Raw genomic sequence first — 9,159 nt, 5'->3', positions numbered from 1 at the left:
TGCATTCTCTACTCTGTTTAATTGGTCCTTTGAATCAATCCAGTACAAATCAACAACAGCAACTTCCAAATTCTGTTAGCGGTCTTAGTCAATTTTTATATTTTTATTAATTCTTCGTACCTGATCAAAAATTGACAATCGAATAGCTAGACTACAAAACAATCCAATCGATCAGTGTTATTGTTTAACTCACTAAGCTCTTTCATCATTATCAATTAACAAACCCAAATATATCAAAATTAAACAGAAGAAAATGAAGAACCCAGGTTCGGTGCTCTGCTCGTATTCTTTTTTTTTAAAACCTCGAATTCAATTAAAATTTCAAAATGTGTAAATGTAGTTGTGTTTGAAATCTTCTTCTTAAACTATCTGAAAAGTCTCAACCTCCAATTTCAATTATCAAGTAAGAATTTGAGAGTCAAAGTTTATTTCTAAAAAGTCAAAGAAGATGTTCATAGAAAAATTCGAATCGATGTCGATGTATTCTGTTAAATTGATTATTTGAAAAGTTTTTAGGGATGTTTTGAAACATAATTCATGTTATAAAGATTTTCCAAAACGTTCAAAAAATCAAAATCAAGAAAATGGTAATCGTGGTTTTCAGAAACTGTTACAGCAGGTCTCCTTTAAATTTTTATTTATTTATTTAAGTTGATATATATTACCGAATATATTACAGATAAGTTACAAATTTTTTTTTAGTTTAAATTTATTAATCTGATCATGATTTGGGGGATTCTCTGGTCAATCGAATTTTGAAGAGGAAGAAGAAGCTTAGACAGAGATAATATGGTTTATATATTAACGTGTGTAATATAAAATCAGAAAATGGGCGATGGCCCAATGGTTTGGAGTGTTTGCGGGTTTCGAGAGGTCGGGGGTTCGAGTCTCAAGAGTGACAATATTTTTTTGGACGATTTTTCCTTTAAGGTAGTATTCCATCATTATTATTATTATTATTATTATTATTATTATTATTATTATTATTATTATTATTATTATTATTATTATTATTATTATTATTATTATTATTATAAATTATTATTACTAATAACTATTAATATGTTAGTTATTAGCATTAATTATATGATTATTATTATTATCAATGTAACTTATTATATTATCATAGTTATTATTAGTATTATCACTTAAAAATTATTTGTATTATCATTTCTAAACTTATTATTATTCTTAGTGCTATTATCATGGTATTATTATTGATAGTATTATTATTATTATTACAAATATTGTCATTTAATATGAGATTTCAAGATTAGTATTGTTACTACTAAAAGTATTATCATTAATATTAATTTTTACTAAAGTTATCTTTTTGTAATACTTAAAAACTATCATTTTTATCATTATCAATAATATCTATATTATTATTATTATTATTAAGATAATTAATTATGAAAATAAAAGTTTAAAAGACATGGTTAAGATTATAAGTGTAAAAATTGAAGATTATATATATATGAAGATATATTTAATATATATAACTTAATTATATTAATATGATTATGTATAAAAATGAAAATATATAAATAAATAATGAAACCCATAAATTAATAAGTATAACAATTGCATCATTAATAATAAAATATAAATTTATAAGAATACAAGAATATGTTTTAATCTATATATATACCAATGATATAGGTTCGGGAATCCAAGGCCAACCCTGCATTGTTCAGTTGTTCAATATAGTCATATGTATTTTTACTACAAAATACATTAGGTGAGTTCCATTATTCCCTTTTTCAATGCTTTTGCAATATATATTTTTGGGACTGAGAATACATGCGCTGTTTTATAACTGTTTTACGAAATAGACACAAGTAATTGAAACTACATTATATGGTTGAATGATCGAAATCGAATATGCCCCTTTTAGTCTGGTAATCTAAGAATTAGGGAACAGACACCCTAATTGACGCGAATCCTAAAGATAGATCTATCGGGCCCAACAAGCCCCATCCAAAGTACCGGATGCTTTAGTACTTCGAAATTTATATCATGTCCGAAGGAGGATCCCGGAATGATGGGGATAATCTTATATGCATATTGTGAATGTCGGTTACCAGGTGTTCAATTCATATGAATGATATTTTTGTCTCTATGCATGGGACGTATGTTTATGAGAAATGGAAATATGAAATCTTGTGGTCTATTAAAATTATGAAATGATTATTTATGTTAAACTAATGAACTCACCAACCTTTTGGTTGACACTTTAAAGCATGTTTATTCTCAGGTACGAAAGAAATCTTCCGCTGGGCATTTACTCATATTAGAGATATTACTTGGAGTCATTCATGACATATTTCTAAAGACGTTGCATTCGAGTCGTTGAGTTCATCAAGATTATTATTAAGTCAATTATAGTAAGATATATTACGAAATGGTATGCATGTTGTCAACTTTCGATGTAATGAAAGTTTGTCTTTTCAAAAAAGAATGCAATGTTTGTAAAATGTATCATATAGAGGTCAAGTACCTCGTGATGTAATCAACTGTTGTGAATCGTTTATAATTGAAATGGACTTCGTCCGGATGGATTAGGACGGGTCTTCACAGTTGGTATCAGAGCGGTGGTCGTAGCGAACCAGGTCTTGCATTAGTGTGTCTAACTAGTAGTCGTTAGGATGCATTAGTGAGTCTGGACTTCGACCTGGTCTGCATGTCAAAAAGTTTTGCTTATCATTTTGTGTCGAAAATTATCTGCTTATCATTCTTAGTCTAGACACGTCTTGCTGCATTGATTGCATGAATAGTGTATAGACAAGATTCATATCTTAGCGTATTTGTTACTGTAAACCTTACCTGGCATATCCCGTAAATTCCTCCGTAATCTACGAAACCTTTTATTCTATATATATGGATATTCTATGTAATTAAGAATACCATCCGTTAGCCAGAAAATCATTTCATATCTAAAAATTCTTTATTCAATCGTACGAAATGGAATTCGTCATTAGTTCAAGTCATCCCACTCAAGCTCTGAAAGCAGTGTGACCGGAATGGATCAACCAATCAGTCATCATCTATTCTGGATGAATTGGGGATGGGTTCGTAGCCTCCTCAATCATTGGAGACAAGAAGAATGTGATCCTTTCCATCCGCCACATTGCCCTATTGGCGAAGAACCTGAAGCACTTACCGGTGAACCTGTTCGAAACACCATCTTTTCTCTCATTTCCAGAGTATCTCGCCACGATTATATACTGTAACAATTCTAGATTATATTTATCCGCTAGTCCGAACCAAAAATCACCCCGGTGTAATAGAAGAAGTCAACGAGCTTCGCGCTCGGGTAGATGCTTTAGAGAATATGGTGTGAAGGTTACAAACACCAGCAGCAGCACCAGCAGCATAACCAGTACCACCACCAATGTCAACTGTACCATCACCACCACCAACATCAACATCTGCATCCCACACCTCAACATCTTAATCTATACCTCGAACATCAACGTCATACGCACCATGGATACCAAGGAGTACCAAAAACAACAACATCATCACACGTCTCAACCTCGCAATCTATACCTCAACCATAATCATCGTTCTACGAATCGTTTTACTAATCGTTCTACATAAAATATCTTCGTCCTTCAAGGTGATTAGGTAATCTATAATATTTTAGAGATTATGTACTCTAGTTCTAGCCGTAAATCTGATAAGTTTAATATCACATTGACTCATTAAATCCATAATTACGTCTGAAGAAAATAAATATGTATATATGTTTTCATAAAGATTGTAATTAAAATTTTTATTGTACAAACTGTTAATGGTGAAAATATTTTAACGGGTAGGTAATATCCGAGGAATATTTAGATTTCGCATTAATAAGTTACACTGTACATTCTTCGAATCTGATTCAACAGTCATTTACTATCTTACTTGCAACCACAGCTATACGAATCCGTTCATCACAGAATAACCATTTTCATTCAATTTCATATTTGGATTTTGACCTATCAGAATCCGATAAGTGGCATAATGAAGAAAACATTGGACAAAATAAAATTTGTTAGAAACAAACAAATTAACTATGAGAAATTTTGTTAAGAATCCACGCTAACCAAGTCCTAGCTAACTGTTCCTAGCTAACTGATTACATTTTGTTTATCGCAATTTATTTTATCGCAATTTACATTCTCGCAATTTTATTTATCTTCATTAAATTTCTATTATTTACTTTACGCACTTTATTTATCGTTATTTAATTTTCTGTTATTTATTTTACGCACTTTAAATATCGGGACACGTATACAAGGTTTTGACATATCATATCGACGCATCTATATATATTATTTGGAATCACCATAGACACTCTATATGCAGTAATGATCGAGTTCTCTATACAGGGTTGAGGTTGATTCTACAATAATGTATATAGTTTGAGTTGTGATCGAGTCTGAGACGTATACGGGTCACGACACGTATTAATTAATTCGAATATTATATATTAAACTATATATGAATTATTGGACTGTCAACTGTGGACTATCGACTGTGGACTAATAACATTGGACAATTAAAATGAATTAAAATATTGATTATAACATATGAAACTAAACAATTCTTCAAGTTGCCACTTGATTTCATCTTAAACCTCATTTGTATCTTGACAATTACAATCTGCGTTCAAATCTTTCATGATTCTTGAAAACACTTCAATCGATAGGATGAACCAACCGCAGTTCATCTACGGAAGAAAAGATTATTGCATATAGTTATGCACCTGAGAACACTCGGAACCTGAGTAAACGTTTAACACGTAACCGTGCTAGCTCCTTTGGCATTGTTATTATCGAAAATAACTTTGCGATCCCTTTTCAAAGTAGCCAATTTTGTCACAGCTCCAACAAGTCAACATCGACTTTCATTCGAATTAGCCATACTATAATCCTGATATATACAATTACCCTTTTAATACCGGAGAATTCTTTTATATTCCACCATATTACCAGCAGATGTACCAACAACCTCGCTGCTCCTTGGTTTAAATCTCTTCGACAAATCACACTATTTATCTATTGAAGCCTCATCATGTACTCATCCGCATCTTGTACCGAGAACTGCCATACCAATCATCGGGAGTCAGCAATCAGTATTTTGAAATCTCGCAGCATGTCTATATCAACAGTTATATGTAAACATATAACATTTATCTCTTAGAATTATGATCTTCCATTCTGAAATTCTGAAAAGCACCCAGTCTACAAATCAATACAACAAATTCTGAAAAAAAGCTGAATACAGCAGCACAAACTGTACACGACCTTAACTGTCAAAAGTTTGATGATAAAGAATGGAGTATGGGAAACACTCAATAGAAAATTTAGTATCGAAAAGTGGATTATGCGAAACTATGAAGGAAGCCGTGGACAAATCACAAAGAATAAGTTTGACTTCAAAGAATCCAAATGATTCTGTTTCTGATGAAATCTTTAGCGAATACCTTGCTTCCAAATCTAAACCCTTACGGATAAATCTTCTTCATCATTCATCGATATTAGAAATTCCAAGATATCATCGTATCTTTCATTATAAATATCCTTCATATTTCTGAAGATATTTTCATAACTGTTCTTATCTGAAATCATTAATCTCTTCGTGCTATCAGTGTTACATCATATAGAAACTGTTAGTTTCTATATTCTGTAATCTTTCGAGCTTAAAATATGAATGTTATTGAAGTAATGGTGGGAACTGATGCATGAGTTAGTATAATATAATGACACTTGATCAACGTGATTATATTACAGTAAGTCATGCTGAGTTTCTAAATGGGACATGATGATTCACAGATTATAACGTCATCATGTGCCATGTTACACGACTCTTACATTTTATCTGATATATAAACATATCAAGAACATATTTTCTTGATAGTTCTATCTTTCTCGGATATTCTAGTAATTTGACGAATCAAGATCGTGCTATTACCATTTCTTTCTTAGAAGATTAACTATGTTCATTTTGAAATTCATATCTATAAATTCTGGACCGTTTCTTGCTTTACTAGGAATCGAGAGGAGAATAAAAAGGCAAAGAGCTCCAAAATATAAGAGAAAATATAAAGGCCAATAACAACACGGAGGTTACAAACCGTGAATATTAATACGAATAGCAATATAAAGACACGGTATAATTACGAATGGTATCATTCCAAGGTAATAGTATAAGTAAACAAATTTTTCTGGTGGAAGATTAAAAAGAAGGATGACAGAAATGATAATTAGGAAAATATCAAGGATTAGAACGGGATTTAGCATTTTCACAATCTTTTGGATGTATGAACTAAGAAAGAAAGTATAGGAATGGTGAGAATAATGGAACGGAAGTGCTTAATTTATAGTGGAAATATCAGACAGAGTAATCGAGGCAGATCACCATATTTAATTATAGAGATCTTAATTTCCTTATTCACCGAAGAATTAGATCTTATAGATTTCCAAAATTTTCTTTTAAATCCCTTGAATTCCGGAATTCAACTAAGGCAACATCAAAAGTTAAAACGAAACTTCATTTATTCATTTCACTCTTTTGTGATAGCTTCATTCGTGCTCTTCGAATCATTGAATTATTTTATCGGTATTATTCAATAATGATAAAACTCTATTTATCAGCTCATATTCGTCAGGAAAACACATGTATTGTTAGCTATGACGACCTCACTCAAATTTTGGGATGAAATTTCTTTAACGGGTAGGTACTGTGATGACCCGGGAATTTCCGATCAAATTTAAACTTGAATCTTATTTGATTTCGACACGATAAGCAAAGTATGTAATGATGAGTCTCAATGTTTTCGAACTGTTTTCACGAATTCAATTTGACCATGACTATTCTCGACGATTCACGAACAATTGTGTGAAAATGTAACTAAATATATATATATGTAAAAATAAATATAAGTGTATATATTAATTTGATATAACACCATTTAATCATTTGAATTAAATACGTAAAGTAATATACAACGTAGTTAAGATGTTATCAAAATAAGTATATATAAATATATATACGAATTCTGCACACAATTAATATTATATGAATATAGTAATATCAATATAATATATATGAATATTAAATATCCAAATATGTTATTATATGGTATAAGTATTATATAATTAATAAAATGAAATATTATTAAACTTAATTACAAGTTAAATATAGTTATTACATTACTTTTATTATTAAATTGATATTAGTATTATTAATTTAATATATAGTATATATATATATATAAATTGATGTGTTATTATTCGTATTATTATTATTAACAATATTATTGTCATACAGTTTATAGTAATTAACATCATTATAATTAGTAATAATAATATTATTATTTCTATTACATTTGTATTGTTATTAGTTATAATATAATATTAAGAGTATGATTATTATGTTTATTTATATCAATAAGATTTATTAAAAATCTGTAAATATAAATGTTTAAATATAAGAGATATATAAATATAATATTTGATATATATAAATCATTATATTATTATTAATAGTATTATTATAATTAGTTTTAACATAATTAGTATTAGTAAATGCATTGTGACTAATATTATTAGCACCATTATTTTTAATCATCATTATTGTTAACTATTATTAAACTTATTAAAATTATCATTTTGTTATTTTTAATATCATATTATTATTATTATTATTATTTATTATTAGGATTAATTATTATTAGTGTTATTATTATTTGTATTTATTAGAAAAAAATATATTTTGTTATTATTAACATTAATAATATGATTATTATTATTATTATGTATTATTATTATTATTATTATTTCTATTTCTATTACTAATCTTATTATTACAATATTACTTTTATTATCATTTATAATATTAAGTGTAATATTAATACAATTAATTATATAAAAGAACTAAGTATAATATATAATTACTGAATATTACGGTTGTATAAATATATCTATATACATACAGATACGAATACATATTTATATACAGATACAAATGCAGGAACGTAATCAGTTTCTTCTGCTCTCTCTACTATTTTTAATTGGTCCTTTGAATCAATCCAGTACAAATCAACAACAGTAACTTCCAAATTCTGTTAGCGGTCTTAGTCAATTTTTATATTTTTATTAATTCTTCGTACATGATCAAAAATTGACAATCGAATAGCTAGACTACAAAACAATCCAATCGATCAGTGTTATTGTTTAACTCACTAAGCTCGTTCATCATTATCAATTAACAAACCCAAATATATCGAAATTAAACAGAAGAAAATGAAGAACCCAGGTTCGGTGCTCTGCTCGTATTCTTTTTTTTTTAAAACCTCGAATTCAATTAAAATTTCAAAATGTGTAAACGTAGTTGTGTTTGAAATCTTCTTCTTAAACTATCTGAAAAGTCTCAACCTCCAATTTCAATTATCAAGTAAGAATTTGAGAGTCAAAGTTTATTTCTAAAAAGTCAAAGAAGATGTTCATAGCAAAATTCGAATGAATGTCGATGTATTCTGTTAAATTGATTATTTGAAAAGTTTTTAGGGATTTTTTGAAACATAATTCATGTTATAAAGATTTTCCAAAACGTTCAAAAAATCAAAATCAAGAAAATGGTAATCGTGGTTTTCAGAAACTGTTACAGCAGGTCTCCTTTAAATTTTTATTTATTTATTTAAGTTGATATATATTACCGAATATATTACAGATAAATTACAAAATTTTTTTTATTTTAAATTTATTAATCTGATCGTGATTTGGGGGATTCTCTGGCCAATCGAATTTTGAAGAGGAAGAAGAAGCTTAGACAGAGATAATATGGTTTATATATTAACGTGTGTAATATAAAATCAGAAAATGGGCGACGGCCCAATGGTTTGGAGTGTTTGTGGGTTTCGAGAGGTCGGGAGTTCGAGTCCCAGGAGTGACAGTATTTTTTTGGGCGACTTTTCCTTTAAGGTAGTATTCCATCATTATTATTATTATTAATATTATTTTATTATTATTATTATTATTACTATTATTATTATTATTATTATTACTAATAACTATTAATATGTTAGTTATTAGCATTAATTATATGATTATTATTATTATCAATGTAACTTATTATATTATCATAGTTATTATTAGTATTATCACTTAA

Source organism: Rutidosis leptorrhynchoides, chromosome 7 (assembly GCF_046630445.1).
Source record: "Rutidosis leptorrhynchoides isolate AG116_Rl617_1_P2 chromosome 7, CSIRO_AGI_Rlap_v1, whole genome shotgun sequence".
Classification (NCBI taxonomy): Eukaryota; Viridiplantae; Streptophyta; class Magnoliopsida; order Asterales; family Asteraceae; genus Rutidosis; species Rutidosis leptorrhynchoides.
The sequence above is the reverse complement of the archived record's forward strand: the minus strand, read 5'-3'. Positions refer to the sequence as shown.